The sequence below is a fragment of the Phoenix dactylifera genome, chromosome 8 (assembly GCF_051530095.1).
Source record: "Phoenix dactylifera cultivar Ajwa chromosome 8, Ajwa_hap1_PhDact_Kaust_v1.1, whole genome shotgun sequence".
In the NCBI taxonomy this organism is placed as follows: domain Eukaryota; kingdom Viridiplantae; phylum Streptophyta; class Magnoliopsida; order Arecales; family Arecaceae; genus Phoenix; species Phoenix dactylifera.
In genome coordinates this window covers 17858055-17876065 of record NC_143197.1, presented here as the reverse complement: position 1 = coordinate 17876065, position 18011 = coordinate 17858055, and the positions used below count along the sequence as shown (strand labels likewise).

The 18011-nt window shown below is 40.5% G+C and overlaps 1 long non-coding RNA gene across 4 annotated transcripts; it reads left to right on the top strand.

Annotated features, from left to right (window-relative positions):
- Positions 1–608: 608 nt before the first annotated feature.
- On the top strand, positions 609–17790 carry LOC103723203 (uncharacterized). Of its 4 annotated transcripts, none has more exons than XR_015968042.2 (3): positions 609–1231; positions 14679–17450; positions 17728–17790. It is a non-coding gene; the product is annotated as an uncharacterized LOC103723203 (long non-coding RNA). The 4 variants fall into 4 exon arrangements; XR_015968043.2 differs by having other exon boundaries at positions 14679–17057; positions 17239–17784; XR_015968045.2 differs by having other exon boundaries at positions 618–1231; positions 14679–15554; positions 16895–17784.
- Positions 17791–18011: the final 221 nt, after the last annotated feature.

Here is an 18011-nt window from a genome sequence, read left to right as displayed (position 1 = left end):
GCCTGTGATGGGGCAATCGATAGTATCACATTTCCATCCTGTGATGGGGCAATTGATAGTATCACATTTCCATCCTGTGACGGGGCAATCGATAATATCACATTTTCAGCCTGTAATGGGGCAATCGATAGTATCACATTTTCAGTCTATGATGGGGCAATCGATAGTATCACATTTCCAGCCTGTGATGGGGCAATCCATAATAACGAGATAAGCCCAAAGTCCCTGTTCATTTAATCAATTCACAAACACACATCAATCCTTTTTTCCACTTTATTTCCGGCCTAGACTAACCATGGTCACATTTCTGGCCCGTGACAGGGCAATCAATATAACATGGTTAGTCCATAACACCAATTCATTAGTCCAATTATATAAGTGTAAGTTATGCTCAAGTGTGTATCCATCATACTATCAATTACAAATAAACATGATAAATATATGATTTAATACCAAAATATCATAACAACCACATTCATTAATCCAATTATGCAGGTGCAAGTTATGCGCATGCATGCATCCATCATGATACCAATCACAAGCAAATACGATCAAAATATAATTTAATATAAAACTCTTTTTGCTTTTTACTTATCAGGATCATAGCACATCATACATATATAGGTACAAAATATTTATATTATGCAGGTCGGCGTACAAAGATTCTTATCCTTTGTTGAAAACTCAGACAACTAATCATCCGCCCTTACGTCGATCTATGAACCAAAATGCGCAGAACTCTACTCAGCGTCCTTTCATCCAATAAATTATTCCCCTACAGAACCAAGTTAATATTAAAAAATTACTCAAGGCATATGACAACCCAGAATCTTCGAAACAATGAGGAGGGAAGGGCAAAGAAAGAAGAGAGAACCGAGTGGCCCTCCCTCCCTCCCTCTCTCTCTCCTTCCTTCTATTTCCTCCTCGTGGGCGTGCTCGGTGGAGGCAGTCCCTATGGGCGACGATCCCAGCGATCGACGGCCCCAACGTGGTACCGGCCATGCGCCGTCCGACGACAGCAGGCCACACGCCATCCCCGGCGATGAGCCACCGAACGGGAGGAGGAACAAAGCAACCACTCCTTTGTCTCCAAATCTAACGGCTCGCCGGCCGGATTCAAGAGAAACAAGGATCCAGATATTGAGAAAGGGGGAGGGACGACTCACCTTGCCTCCGGCGAGATCCTCCCGACCGGATCGACGGTGAATGCTCTGGTCCCTCCCGCGGCAAGGTAGAACTCCAATCTCCCTCTTTTTTATTTTTTTGTGGAAGGGCTCTCGGTTGATGCCCTAGGGAGAGAGAGAGAGAGAGAGAGAGAGAGAGAGAGAGAGAGAGGAGATCTTGCCTGATTTGGTAGGGTTTTATCACCCTATAACCTTTCTTCCGGTGGATTCGGGAGGAGGGGGAAAATTTCTGAAATAGGGGAGGGAGGATACTCCGATCGGGGGACTCCCTCCCCCTTTTTCATGTGTTGGGCCGCCCTTACTCAGAGGCCGGCCCAACCCAAACGTGAGCCTTCACACTGACTACAAAATTGGTATAAATATTTAGTTCTATCTGCATCACCTTCGGCTCCTATACTTGGAAATTAATTAACCCACAATCAATTGAGATCTTCACTAATGGAACCGTTCACTACTATATTTAGCAAATTATAAGGATTCTCCTTGCACGGAATATTCATTCCCTCTACATATACCAGCCGTTCCCTGTCGATATATCCCAGCCGCCTCGAGGTACTTCGTCACCGAAAGAGAGAAAGAAAGCCCTTGTTGCACCCAGGACAACACTACAGGAAAAGTCGATTTTACCGACGCTTTTTACAAGCGTCGGCAATTTTCGGTCTAACGTCTAAAGTTGGCGACGCTTGTAAAAATCATCGGCAAAAGACGACGCTAATACGCATCGGTGTAGTGGCCTAAGACGACGCTAAAAAGCGTCGTCGGAAGCCAACGACCCCTCTCCAAACAACCCCCTGTCGGAAGCCACCCTCACACGCCTGTCTCTCTCTCTCTCTACCCGGCCACCGCCCTCCTCTCTCTCATCCCTCCTCCCTCCGTCAACCCATTCCAGAGATCGGAAAGCATCTATTTAACCAGTAGTATTACCCATATCTCTCTCGCCCATTCCTCGTCTTCTCTCTCTCTCTCTAGAAACATCGGTCACCCGTGCTTTATAGAGATAGAGGTACAGAGACCAAACCCTTCTCCAATCCCTCTTTTGCTCGATCTTTTCGACTTTTTTTTAGTTGTTTTCTCATATTTTCTTGGGATCTGTTCTACCCTCAGATGTCGATAAGTTCTATGCGATGTGCGATCTGGGTGAGTTTTTTTTTGTTTTTTTTTGGTAAAGATCGGTAGAAGTTTGAGATCAGGGTTGTTTTGGTGTTGGATCTGGTTCTTGGAATCGAGGGATTTGGGTGTGGGTTGATTTGATGCAGAGAAGGAGAACTTGTGCTTGTATGGGCATCTTGGAGGGATGTGGGAGGTGACGTTGCCGGCAGAGGAGGTGCTGCCGGAGCTGCCCGAGCCGGCGCTCAGGATCAACTTCGCGAGGGACATTGATCGGTTATTTCAATTTCAAAAATAAACCACGCAATAGCACGTATCCTGTAGGATAGTGATTACGGGTGTCGGTCCACAGGGATTGGAGACAAGTTATTTTTCCTAATTAAATAATTACTTCAAAGGGGATAAGCTAGAGTAAATGATAAAAACTAAGAATTAATATGGGTGTAGTAGTATGAATTATCTATGGAGAGAGGTGTTTAGGGCTAGATTCCACCGATAGATTTATATCCGTGACGCTTTTCAATGATTGAGTTGTATGTAAGACTTGATTGCTTCCGACTACAAGCCAAAGCAATCACAAAAGAAAATATAACTAATTTCCAGCATGAATCATCTAAGTCTAGCACAAACCATCTACTCTAACGATAAGCATGACCTGTCTAACCTAGCATGATGCATCTGATCATTAAGTCATTAAACATGAAATCGATGTCACATGAATATCTCCCCCAAACCACAGGTGTTGGATTCGATGAAATAGATCAATTTATGTAAAATATTTTATGCAAGATAAATGATTCACATAAATTGGATAAATCATAAGATCAATTGATAAATTCTTCATCATGCAACCTATCTTACAATACAAACTCAAATCAATAAAAATGAAACGAATACTCCTCTATGGCTTCATCAAACCCCTAAACCGAGGCTTAGCTGCTCATGGTGGCCGGAAGTCCTCCCATCTTCATAAAAAAATTGCTCTTCACTCCCTTCCGCTCCCAGCCTCTCTCTCTTCTCTCTTTTTTTATTTTATTTCTTCATCTCCCTCTCGGCTTTCTTCTTCTTTTCACTGAAACAGGGGGTCTCCCCTGTTTTTCTGTTGAACCGAGCTCTCCCCCCCCCCCCCCGCTCTCCCTTCTTCGTCTTCCTCTTATAGCTCGCCGAAGACCAGCAGCGATGGATCCCGAGAGAGGAGGAGGGCGTGATGTTGGGAATGATCTCGGGCGAAGATGGAGCTCGAAGCGGGTGCCGATCCGGAAGGGGCTGGGTTACCGGCTCGTTGAATGCAGTCGGCTGGGATCGCGGTGAAGGCTGAATCACAGGGATTGGAGCTGGGAATCGATGAGAGGAACGCGGACGACCGGATCTCGGAGAAGACGGAGGAGCTGCTCGCTGGTGTGCTCGTTGGATTTGGCTGGAACGGGCTGATGCGGAAGAGCTGGATCTCGGCTGCTGGGAAGAGGGCTGGCCGCGGGATCGACGGGGAGACGCCGGAGGCGTCACGGGCGGAAGAGGAGGCGGAGGATCTGGATCTGGCTGCACCGCGTGGGACTCGTGGCTGGAACGGGCAGCGGGGCACTCTGTGAGGCGAGATCATGGGAAGAATAGATAGAGGGAGGAAGGAGATAAACAGTGAAACAATTTTATTTATTTATTTTTTTATATTATATTATTTCCCACTGTTCATATGAACAGTGTTTTTACGGGACACTGTTCATATGAACAGTGAATCCAGTGATTTTCCCCAAAATTATTTTTATTTATTTTATTATATTAATTATCTTCTTTTTTTATTTTCAATTTATAAATTTTATATGAAGGCTGGTAAGGAATTGCTTTGGGTTTGAGGTGGGTCATGATGGTTGACTTGTCCTTGAGCCCATTGTCATTTAATTCTTGCTAAGCTGCTTCAGATCAAACTCGACCGGTCAAAACCAAGACCATGACTTAATAAAAATATTTTCCATACAATTATAACTTTCAATCTAATCAGGACCAAAACCCATTTAATTATAACCTTAGCCGAGTCAACACAATCTCCTTATATGTTTTTCTATAGTTTTCATGAAAGATTGCAATCAAGAGAGAGAGACAAGTTCAAAATCTGGTTTAAGAAAAGAATTATTTACCTCTTACCATAATTTAAATTTAATTCAATGTTTATTCAATTTCATGGTAAAATATGTATTTATCAGTTTAAAAACATTGATAAGTGCTATGGAAGGATGACTAAATTATAAATTATTAAGCACTTATCACACCCCCAAATCTATGTTTTGTTAGTCCTCGAGCAAAATAAAATTAAAGAAAAGCTCTAACTCACTTTCGCAGGCATCGCGATTGCATTTACCATATGCAACAAGGCTTTAAACCCCTAGGTTACCCTAGTGGACGAGTTATAGTCTCGTGAGGGTTTCCAGTGAAGATACCCACAAACTTCAATATCATTTATTGTTTATGATTAATTTGTTGTTGTTGTTGTTGTTGTTTTTTTTTTTTAAATTCAAATCTAATTTAAGATACATAAATGATAAGAATTTCAAAGCACACACGGTTTTATTTACTAAGTCAGCCCAAATTCTAGATTAGTATGCAATCTAAGTTAAAGTCATTAAGTTTCCGTTTAGGGAGTTGTAAGACTCATTTATACTGGAGTGCTTGGTGAAATCTGGACCGTACACAAGCTAAGGGTTCGGATCTCCAAAATATTGTTAATACTAGTAGTTTCCAAGGATTGGTCGAAAAGACCTGCTCACTGATTCAAAATCATCATATCTGCAGGATTTCGAGAGTTGTGGATGTTTACTTTAGTACCTCACAGGCTTTATCTGTAATATTTCAGTTTACTCGAATTTTTACAACGACGGCTTTCACACTATTGTCTTTTTCAAGGTCAATACAGAACTTTTTTTTTTTTGAAAGATGTATAATTGTGTACTTTTACTCTTGTGGTGATTTCTCCGGGTAACGAGCAATCAGTCGACAACTCTCACACCAGTTGGCACAAGGTGTCAAGCATCAAGACTCCCCTACGGACTTATGCTCGGAGTCCTCATCACAAGCCCATTTAACCTTTGACAATAGGTAGCCCTTTTCGATGTTCCTGACTAAATCCTTTTTTATTGATGAATTTTTTTTTTTTTTTGGATTAGATAAGTATGATTCATCAGGGTCCAAGGTTGCTACTATACTATCAACATAATGTCGAGCCTAGACCTTAGAAGGGTCGGCCAGTGTATAGTGAAATTCCAAAGTATTAATTAGCTTACAACTCCCTAAGAGAGACTTAATAAAAAGAACTTAAATTTGTATAACTTCCCACTAGTCATTGGGCTTTTTAGATTTTATATACCTTGTGTGTTCATCATTCTCGCATAAATGTATATAGATTAGGGTTTTTTTTTTAACAAAAACTTTTTTTTTAATAACTTTTTTTTATTATTTCATAAAAAATAAAAATAAACACATTTTATTTAAAAAAATATTTTTATTTTTTATTTTTTATTTATTTTTTATTTTTTTTATTTTTTTATTTTTTATTATTTTTTTTGACGAAAATCAAGATGAATACCCCCAAACCTAAACCTACCATTGTCCTCAATGTTAAGAAATAATCTAAGAGAATTGGGTTGCCTCCCAACAAGCGCTAAGTTTATTGTCTTCAGCCAGACATGGTGAGATAGTTTTTGCATCTCCTTCTATGAGGTCATCTATTTTGTCTATCATAAAACACTCAATTTTCCTTGCGGGTTGGTCGGCAGCATTGAACACATTTAATTTTACCTTCATATTCCCAAATGATATGTTCATTACCCCTGTTCTACAATTGATGCACGCATTGGCTGTTGCTAAAAAGTGCCGCCCAAGGATCACGGGGATTTGTTTATTAGGATTGGGCTCATGTTCCATATCAAGGACAATGAAATCTACTGGAAAATAGAATTTATCTACCTTGACAAGAACATCTTCAATTATCCCACATTGTGTTTTTACAGATCGATCAGCCAATTGAAGGGATACCGAGGTTGGTTTTAACTCACCTAAACCAAGTTTCTCATAAACTGAATAAGGTAAAAGGTTGACACTTGCCCCTAGATCTAAGAGTGCTCGATCAATGAAATTATTTCCTAAGACACAGGAGATGGTGGGAGCACCAGGATCTTTGAATTTTGGAGGGGTGTTGTGTTGGAGAATAGAACTCACTTGCTCAGTTAGGAAGACCTTTTTAGGCACATGTGTCCTAGATTTTCGCTTTTGTGTACAAAGGTCTTTGAGAAATTTGGCATAGGAGGGAACTTGTCTGATAGCATCAAAGAGTGGGAGGTTGATTTTAACTTGTTTGAAGACCTCCATCATCTCTTCTAATGAAGTTCCCTTTTTGCCAAATGGAGAGGGTGAAGTAAGAGCTTTAGGATATGGGGCCTTTGGGATATGAGTTTTGGCAGAAGGTGGACTAGGTGAAGAAGAAGAAGAAGGTTTTTCATTTGACACATTTCTATCCTCTTCTTCATCTTCCTTATTGTTGTCCTCCCCAATCTTATTGTCTACTACACGTCCACTCCTTAGGGTAGTCAAAGCATTGGCTTGTTCATGATGAATTGCATTTAGTTGATTTTCTTGAGCCATGTATTGTCCCCTAGGATTACTTAGTGGTTGGCTTGGAAGCTTTCCTTCCTCTCGCTTGTTTAGTGCATTAGCTAGTTGACCCATTTGGGATTCTAGCTTGGCGATTGATTGCGTATGAGAGTGCACTAATTGTGTAATGGTTTCCAAACCTTGAAGGGCGTTCAACACTTTCTCCTCAAAGGCTGTGTTTCTTTGGGGTGGAGGAGAAGTGTGTTGAAATTGAGTCGAGGGACGGTAGGGATGAATATTTTGTTGGGTTTGAAAATTTTGAGGATTTTGAAAATTTTGGGAATAGGGTTGGGCTGTGTTCGAAGCTTGCTGCTTCCAAGAAAAGTTTGGATGATTTCGCCATCCCGGGTTATATGTATTGGAAAATGGGTCATTACCCGGTCTAGGCAGTGTTTGAGCAGCATTGATGTGTTCTTGCACGAGTTCGGGGAATTGGGGCGCTGAAGGGCACTCATGAATAGGGTGGGATGGGCTAGAACCAATAGTACACACTTGTGCTTGGGAAGAGTTCATGTAATGCCCACCTATCATCAGTTGGTCAATCTTATGGGACAATGCATCTACCTTGCTAGACAGGTCCATAGAATGACTTATTTCACAAATGGTCCCTTTTCTTTGAGAACTCGGGGGTACTTGACGAGAACATGAAGCATGGTGGAGGGAGTTTTCATTAGATTTTCAAATAATTTCCATGCTTCATGCTCATTTTGAAGCATGAATGTCCCCCCACATGCGGCATCAATCATCTGACGGTTTCGTTCAGTCAATCCGTCATAGAAGCATTGCACTAGCTGCCACTTAGGTATTTGATGACGTGGGCATTTACGGATTAGGTCCCGAAATCTCTCCCAAGTTTCATGAAATTCTTCTCCCTCAGTTTAGGAGAAGCTTGTGATAGCACGTCTAAACTGGTTCGTTCTTCCTATGGGAAAGTATTTTTTTAAGAATTCTTGTTGCATTTGACCCCAGGAATGAATCGAGTTGGCTTCTAAAGAATTCAACCATTGCTTGGCTCTATCTTTAAGGGAGAAGGGGAATAATCTAAGTTTCAGAGCATCATCAGTGAAATTCTGAATCTTGACAATAGTGCAAATCTCAAGGAATTCATCTAGGTGTTTATATGGATCTTCATTGGTGAGCCCATAAAAAGATGGAAGCATTTGGATCACACTAGACTTTATTTCGTATTGTACAGCTGCTACCTCAGGTAATCGAATGCAAGATGGGGAAGTGTAAATAGTGGGAGTAAAAAATTCCCTCAGGAGTTTGGGTTGTTCTTCAGCCATCTTAAGAGGTGGGGATGATCCTAATGTTTTGATCTTAGCTCGAATGTTCCTAAGGGTTCGTTCTATTTCAGGGTCAAAAGGTAATAGGTTTCGTACTCTAGAACGACTACCTTGCATACACTAGTACTTGATCAATCAAGCATGCAATAAAAGATAAACACATCAATCCTTGTGTTTGTCCTGAAACCACTAGACAGCTCCTAACTGGTTTGAAGAGGGCACCTAAGCCTCCAATCCGGTCTAATAAACCGAGTTGACCAGGTAAGCTCCCAGGTAAGTGGAGGGGTCACGATGCGTTCGCAAAGGTCCCACTTAAAACCCACTTGCCTCGAACAGATGAACTGTCTCCCTTATAGGGACAAAGCTTGCCTAGACATCAACTAAGCCACAGAGCGAAATTGGTGCAACCTTCGGTGATCTTCGTCCTATTGAGCTCGAATGTCCCTAGGAGCCAATGTCTAATTGATTTTAATTAAAGTGACACTATGTGAGATTGAGTTCACCTAAGTTGGGCAAGAGTCCGGTGATGAAATCCGGCTCTTATCTTGTTGGGGTGATTGCCCTTACTATGTGCAGATTGATTTGTGTATGTGTATCAAGCATGCATTCACACTCTTGCTGAAATTGAAATCAAACAATCACCACAAAATTTCAAGCTAATAATTAATTTAAATAAGAAAGGTTTAGAGGTTACCAAAGAGAATTTCCCCAGCAATTTTAAATTTTTTTTTTTAGCAAACCTCCAAAGCATTCCTTTCTGATAGCCCAGATCTCCTCTTCGATTCCTGATCAAATAAGACCAAAAGAAAAATTAAAAAAAAAATTAGTAGAAGAGAAAAAGGAGATAAGAAAAGTAACAATAATAGAGAATAATTTATATATATATATATATATATTTTTAAAGTTTTTTTAATTAATTAATTTTTTTTTATGATAGGAAAAATAACTATGCAAGCAATCCCCGGCAACGGCGCCAAAAATTGATCGGTTATTTCAATTTCAAAAATAAACCACGCAATAGCACGTATCCTGTAGGATAGTGATTACGGGTGTCGGTCCACAGGGATTGGAGACAAGTTATTTTTCCTAATTAAATAATTACTTCAAAGGGGATAAGCTAGAGTAAATGATAAAAACTAAGAATTAATATGGGTGTAGTAGTATGAATTATCTATGGAGAGAGGTGTTTAGGGCTAGATTCCACCGATAGATTTATATCCGTGACGCTTTTCAATGATTGAGTTGTATGTAAGACTTGATTGCTTCCGACTACAAGCCAAAGCAATCACAAAAGAAAATATAACTAATTTCCAGCATGAATCATCTAAGTCTAGCACAAACCATCTACTCTAACGATAAGCATGACCTGTCTAACCTAGCATGATGCATCTGATCATTAAGTCATTAAACATGAAATCGATGTCACATGAATACCTCCTCCAAACCACAGGTGTTGGATTCGATGAAATAGATCAATCTATGTAAAATATTTTATGCAAGATAAATGATTCACATAAATTGGATAAATCATAAGATCAATTGATAAATTCTTCATCATGCAACCTATCTTACAATACAAACTCAAATCAATAAAAATGAAACGAATACTCCTCTATGGCTTCATCAAACCCCTAAACCGAGGCTTAGCTGCTCATGGTGGCCGGAAGTCCTCCCATCTTCATAAAAAAATTGCTCTTCACTCCCTTCCGCTCCCAGCCTCTCTCTCTTCTCTCTTTTTTTATTTTATTTCTTCATCTCCCTCTCGGCTTTCTTCTTCTTTTCACTGAAACAGGGGGTCTCCCCTGTTTTTCTGTTGAACCGAGCTCTCCCCCCCCCCCGCTCTCCCTTCTTCGTCTTCCTCTTATAGCTCGCCGAAGACCAGCAGCGATGGATCCCGAGAGAGGAGGAGGGCGTGATGTTGGGAATGATCTCGGGCGAAGATGGAGCTCGAAGCGGGTGCCGATCCGGAAGGGGCTGGGTTACCGGCTCGTTGAATGCAGTCGGCTGGGATCGCGGTGAAGGCTGAATCACAGGGATTGGAGCTGGGAATCGATGGGAGGAACGCGGACGACCGGATCTCGGAGAAGACGGAGGAGCTGCTCGCTGGTGTGCTCGTTGGATGCGGCTGGAACGGGCTGATGCGGAAGAGCTGGATCTCGGCTGCTGGGAAGAGGGCTGGCCGCGGGATCGACGGGGAGACGCCGGAGGCGTCACGGGCGGAAGAGGAGGCGGAGGATCTGGATCTGGCTGCACCGCGTGGGACTCGTGGCTGGAACGGGCAGCGGGGCGCTCTGTGAGGCGAGATCATGGGAAGAATAGATAGAGGGAGGAAGGAGATAAACAGTGAAACAATTTTATTTATTTATTTTTTTATATTATATTATTTCCCACTGTTCATATGAACAGTGTTTTTACGGGACACTGTTCATATGAACAGTGAATCCAGTGATTTTCCCCGAAATTATTTTTATTTATTTTATTATATTAATTATCTTCTTTTTTTATTTTCAATTTATAGATTTTATATGAAGGCTGGTAAGGAATTGCTTTGGGTTTGAGGTGGGTCATGATGGTTGACTTGTCCTTGAGCCCATTGTCATTTAATTCTTGCTAAGCTGCTTCAGATCAAACTCGACCGGTCAAAACCAAGACCATGACTTAATAAAAATATTTTCCATACAATTATAACTTTCAATCTAATCAGGACCAAAACCCATTTAATTATAACCTTAGCCGAGTCAACACAATCTCCTTATATGTTTTTCTGTAGTTTTCATGAAAGATTGCAATCAAGAGAGAGAGACAAGTTCAAAATCTGGTTTAAGAAAAGAATTATTTACCTCTTACCATAATTTAAATTTAATTCAATGTTTATTCAATTTCATGGTAAAATATGTATTTATCAGTTTAAAAACATTGATAAGTGCTATGGAAGGATGACTAAATTATAAATTATTAAGCACTTATCACACCCCCAAAAATTGATCGGTTATTTCAATTTCAAAAATAAACCACGCAATAGCACGTATCCTGTAGGATAGTGATTACGGGTGTCGGTCCACAGGGATTGGAGACAAGTTATTTTTCCTAATTAAATAATTACTTCAAAGGGGATAAGCTAGAGTAAATGATAAAAACTAAGAATTAATATGGGTGTAGTAGTATGAATTATCTATGGAGAGAGGTGTTTAGGGCTAGATTCCACCGATAGATTTATATCCGTGATGCTTTTCAATGATTGAGTTGTATGTAAGACTTGATTGCTTCCGACTACAAGCCAAAGCAATCACAAAAGAAAATATAACTAATTTCCAGCATGAATCATCTAAGTCTAGCACAAACCATCTACTCTAACGATAAGCATGACCTGTCTAATCTAGCATGATGCATCTGATCATTAAGTCATTAAACATGAAATCGATGTCACATGAATATCTCCTCCAAACCACAGGTGTTGGATTCGATGAAATAGATCAATCTATGTAAAATATTTTATGCAAGATAAATGATTCACATAAATTGGATAAATCATAAGATCAATTGATAAATTCTTCATCATGCAACCTATCTTACAATACAAACTCAAATCAATAAAAATGAAACGAATACTCCTCTATGGCTTCATCAAACCCCTAAACCGAGGCTTAGCTGCTCATGGTGGCCGGAAGTCCTCCCATCTTCATAAAAAAATTGCTCTTCACTCCCTTCCGCTCCCAGCCTCTCTCTCTTCTCACTTTTTTTATTTTATTTATTCATCTCCCTCTCGGCTTTCTTCTTCTTTTCACTGAAACAGGGGGTCTCCCCAGTTTTTCTGTTGAACCGAGCTCTCCCCCCCCCCCCGCTCTCCCTTCTTCGTCTTCCTCTTATAGCTCGCCGAAGACCAGCAGCGATGGATCCCGAGAGAGGAGGAGGGCGTGATGTTGGGAATGATCTCGGGCGAAGATGGAGCTCGAAGCGGGTGCCGATCCGGAAGGGGCTGGGTTACCGGCTCGTTGAATGCAGTCGGCTGGGATCGCGGTGAAGGCTGAATCACAGGGATTGGAGCTGGGAATCGATGGGAGGAACGCGGACGACCGGATCTCGGAGAAGACGGAGGAGCTGCTCGCTGGTGTGCTCGTTGGATGCGGCTGGAACGGGCTGATGTGGAAGAGCTGGATCTCGGCTGCTGGGAAGAGGGCTGGCCGCGGGATCGACGGGGAGACGCCGGAGGCGTCACGGGCGGAAGAGGAGGCGGAGGATCTGGATCTGGCTGCACCGCGTGGGACTCGTGGCTGGAACGGGCAGCGGGGCGCTCTGTGAGGCGAGATCATGGGAAGAATAGATAGAGGGAGGAAGGAGATAAACAGTGAAACAATTTTATTTATTTATTTTTTTATATTATATTATTTCCCACTGTTCATATGAACAGTGTTTTTACGGGACACTGTTCATATGAACAGTGAATCCAGTGATTTTCCCCGAAATTATTTTTATTTATTTTATTATATTAATTATCTTCTTTTTTTATTTTCAATTTATAAATTTTATATGAAGGCTGGTAAGGAATTGCTTTGGGTTTGAGGTGGGTCATGATGGTTGACTTGTCCTTGAGCCCATTGTCATTTAATTCTTGCTAAGCTGCTTCAGATCAAACTCGACCGGTCAAAACCAAGACCATGACTTAATAAAAATATTTTCCATACAATTATAACTTTCAATCTAATCAGGACCAAAACCCATTTAATTATAACCTTAGCCGAGTCAACACAATCTCCTTATATGTTTTTCTGTAGTTTTCATGAAAGATTGCAATCAAGAGAGAGAGACAAGTTCAAAATCTGGTTTAAGAAAAGAATTATTTACCTCTTACCATAATTTAAATTTAATTCAATGTTTATTCAATTTCATGGTAAAATATGTATTTATCAGTTTAAAAATATTGATAAGTGCTATGGAAGGATGACTAAATTATAAATTATTAAGCACTTATCAGACATAGCGACACAAAGGAGCCGATGCGTAGCGACTCGTGGCTCCTTTCTGTCGCCTTCTTCTTCGGAGCCCGCTTCAATGGCAACGAGAGGCGATCGCACCCCGGCCATCCGGCCCCTAGGGCCTCATGTTCCCCATGATCGAGTCCCCCGGCGCGCCAAGCTCGCCGTCTCATTCTGCCGTTTCCCGCCGCGCGGCGTCCGCGGGTTCGCCGACACAGTGGTGCGCGCCTCCGCCTACGGCATCGACGATGGCTACCTAGCGCGGGTTGACGAGGAGCTACTGGTGATGTGCCAGGTGGGGATGGCGGCGGGGCTGGCAGAGATTGAGGTGATCGCCGGCATCGAGGGGGTTGACGTGGTGCAGATGGAGCCGCTGGATCTGAGCGCGAGCATGGGGCATCTGTGGGATCTGAGGGATGCGATGAAGGAGGCGGAGAGGAAATTGGGGAGGAATCGAGTCTCTGATTCAAAATATTTTTTTAAAATATTTTTTTAAGAAAATATTTATAACTATCCATTTAGCAACGCTTAAAAGCGTCGCTAATAAACATTGCTAAAAACCACCTTAGCGACGCTTTCTAGAAGCGTCGGCAATTCTTTTTTCCACTCTGACATAGCCGACCCTTTGGCGACGCTTTTAAAAGCGTCAAAAGGAAACAGACCGACGCTTATAAGCGTCGGTAAAGGCCTTAAAAAGCGTCGCCAAATCTTGTTTTTCATGTAGTGCAATATGAATGCCTTCATTATTCTGAAAAAAAAAAAAAAAAAAAAAAAGAAAACGAGAATGCCTCCAATCCACGAGTAAGTACTTCTTGTATCCTATGAATATTTTTCTGTCAATTAATTCTAGTTATCAAAATTAATCATATGCTATTAAGTTTTTACCACTTCTTGATTTCTATATTCTGTGCAACCATTCTTCTAGTTTTCATTGCTCAAATAAAAAGAAAAAAGAAAGAAAGAAATCCTATTCTTCTAGCTCTCTCTTAATGTTTTTGTTGAGGAAAAAGGTATTCTTCTAACTTATTGGAGAACACTTTTGTTTCTTTTTTTCACCATAAGAAAAACAAGGATGCTATTTTAGATGATAGAGATCTCTATATTGATAGAGATCCCTATATTGATGTAGGATCTGGACTCATGAATGGTGTTGTGAAGCGAGTACTTTTGCTTCTCTCGTGCGCTAATTTTGTGCAGGCTAGTTATGTTGTCATATCTATACATACATAGATACATAGATACGAACATACATCCATACATGTGCACATGTGCATTGACAGATGTATATTTTTGTTATTCTCTTTTGATCGTTCAATCTCATATTGCATGCAGAAACTATAGCCACAAACACAAGCCTCAGTCCATCCAGCACAAGCAAAAACTGTCTAATCTTCTTCCTGGGCATGTTGTTTTACATTTCAACGTGAATGGTTTGAGCTTTTACGATTATGGATTTGTTTATAATGAGTTTCAGGTGCATTTTTTTCCAGATCATCCTTAGTTTCATCCAGGAGCAACGTTTTTGCACGACCCTTGTTCCTGTAACCAGCAGACATACTGCAGTATCTTCTGCCTGTTAGGGTCTCGTGGAGCATTCAATCTAATCAGATGGATTCCAGGTATCCAACATATCAACTCTGCACGGTGTGTTTGTCTCAGGCTGCCCGGAGAAGCCCAAGAAGTGCCAAACAATGAGCACTAAATCCATGCCATACAGTGGTGGCGATGTTAGACAATCTGGAGAACTTGGTAAAATGTTTTACATTCCTGTCGATGAACCGAAGTCAGGGAAGTTTCTTCCTATTCCAGATGCTTTTTCAAGAACCGGATCAGAGTTGCCAACTCTCAATCAGGACCCGTCATGCTTGACTATGTTAAAAGCTCAAATAGGAAAAAATGCAACTCCCTAGTTTATGGCCAACATGGCGAACTGATTCGAGAGTTGCCTGCTCGTCATCCTAGAAAAACCAAGGCCATGGCTTGCAAAAATTACGTTCCTCCAACCGGACTGCTGGTCACTTCTGCACACTCTCAGCCACTCAATTTTTGTGGCATACCCCAAAATGTGTCTGCCCCTTTGGATTCCGTGATGTCAAAGAAGATGCATAGCACTTCCTATGTACACAAAAGAACTGTCAATGATCTGGGCAAGTAGGATGATAATTATTTCATGAGCAGTTTAACCAAGGCAATATTGCAGCCTGTGATTCTATCATTCATGATGGGATGGTGCATGTATTCTTCGTTTTGCTCTCAAAGTAATCCTTCTTGTTGTTGTTAACCCTTTATTTGTTGTTGTTGCAGCACTTTTCATTTGGAATACTTGTTGCGGAAGGAAAGCCATAATAGAATTCAAGATCACTAGGGTATGTATTTTCTACATACATGATTAAGATTTTTCATTTTGATGGCTAACATTTCACTGATTGAATGAAAACCAATTCTTCAATATAGACGCTTTCTTTTTTGCTGAGGCTTCTTGAATTTTTGTTATATCTCTAGTTAGATCAGGTGAATCTAAATGTTGTACAACTTAATGTCATTATTTGCAATTCTACTGCTACATAGAGTTTATACAAATGGCGAAATGTCAAAATCACAAACAAAACATCAATGTGATACAGTTCTAGCTATGAACTAATGTCTGAAACTGATCTTCAATTTAGCTGAGTTCTTACCCTGCTTATCAAGTTATGATGGAAACTTAGGGACATTGAAGAGCGAGTATGCATTAGCTGGATGGAAGTATCTAATGTTAATGTTAACTCTATGTTACAGCAAAGAATGTAAATGAGGATAGAAGTGGATAGAAAAACTCAGTTCTATGCTCATTCTAGAATATGTAGTAGAAGACTCATGATTGTAGACAAAGCTAGCTCCCACCGGGAAATGTAACATTAGTTCTCTTTTTGAAGTTTATCCAAAGCAAATTTTCAGGTTTTGTGTCACTACTGGTTTTTCCAATAAAAATTGAGTTTCCATTGTGTGTTCAAAAAACTTTGAATTTCCAATTTAAGAATGAGGATATGCACCGGTTTCCAATATTGCAAATCTCTGTTTGGCTTTTCCTTTTTTCTTGCGGAGAAAATTCTTGTTCTCATCTATGGACCTCTATTTGCACATTATGAAGTTTCCAAATTTTAGTGTAAAGCAGACATCTAGTTTGGGTATTAGAGAACCTCATAGTTACAGAGGAAATATAAGGTTCATAATTTATTGTGGCCAATTCATGAAAACTTCCCTTAGCTAGGCAACACGAAGAGATTAGTGCAAATTGTAAAGATTGATTTTATAGACGGGAGCTGATTGAAAGCTAATTTGCAAAGCCAGCACTAAGTAGGCCAGGCAACCTATCATTTGCACAAACAGGGCAGGCTGCCTAAAACATTTCCCATTCATTATATGTGGATTTTCTTAATTGCTTTTGATTTACTGATAGAGAAAGAAAGTGTCCTTAACGACTTCACTTACGGCATTCGGTGTTGGTTTTGCTGCTAAAATAGGCTGAATAGCTGAAAGATTGCCATAACTGTTTGCTCTTTAGATTCCCTTTTTCCTCTGCTATTGGATTCTTCAGTGTCTTTTTTAGTCGGCTACTCATATTTACAACTACTGCCGTTTATTACAGGAACTAAAAAAATCATAATAACTTGAATATCTTTAGCAGTTTTATCATATGGTTTCATGTTTAGTTATATTCAATAAGTTTGCAGGTGGTAGCTTGTACAAGTGCTTCTTTAGTGTCATCTTTTCAGAAGGTACCCAGATGCGTGTGCACATCTGCCAGTTTATATGAATACAGGGGTTGGCACTCGAGGGCTGCAAATCCCCAACATCGCTGCTTTTCCTGGGGACTCAGATCAGTGGAGGTGAAGCAATCTAAAATGTTGTCATAGGATCTGATTTGATGACCAGAACTAGCAGCTGGAATGTGTAATATAGATAACTATATAGATATTTAATTGGATGCTGAGATAATCATACATATCTGCTCTCCTTGGTTACTTCAAATTGCCCAACTCTCTAAATTTGTTCTTAAATCTTTGGCAGAGGCATGTGGTCGAGTTTCAGATAACTGATCCATATTCTGGTTTAAGAGTGTTGGTGATGACAGGCAATAATTCAGAAGTGACCCAACTTGTAGATGACTCCATTGTAGTTGACATCGAACGAAACGACCAAGATTTGCCTCCAGACTTGATCAGGTGGTTAGAAGAGAGGAATATATCACGCGATGATCGTGTAATGCGCATGAAAGAAGGGTAATTGGATATGCTAAGATAATGATAACTTGATTGATGTATCTACATATTTTTTTTTTTAATTCTCTGTGCTAAAAAGTTGTAGATCTTTGATATTTGCGAGTCTTTGTTTTAAATTTACGACCTTAGAATTTTTGTTCATTCAAAGCTAAGAACTAAAACTAATCCAATCATTTCATTCATTTATGTACCAGTGGTCTTTCTGTAGCCCATGGGTGTGAGTGAGATTTCTAGCCAGATATCATGGAAGTAAAAGTCGCTTCTTTCTTAATTGTAGGTGTATCAAGGAGGGCACTGCTTCGAAGCCAGTCTTTACGGGATTCCAATGGACCAAGTTTATACTACCTGCGAGACTAGAAGGTATACCATTCAGATATGAAGACACTAAGAAGAGTAACGTCGTAGTAGTGTAGCTTGTAAATTGATGGGTGCATTGAGGTCAGGCATGTGCCAGTTCCAAGATATCTCCCCAGTGTTTGTTGGCTGTTGGAAGTGACAGTTGCCTACAACATGCATGACCATGGTCCAAAGTTTAGAATGGTTTGAAGTTGGAGATGTTTT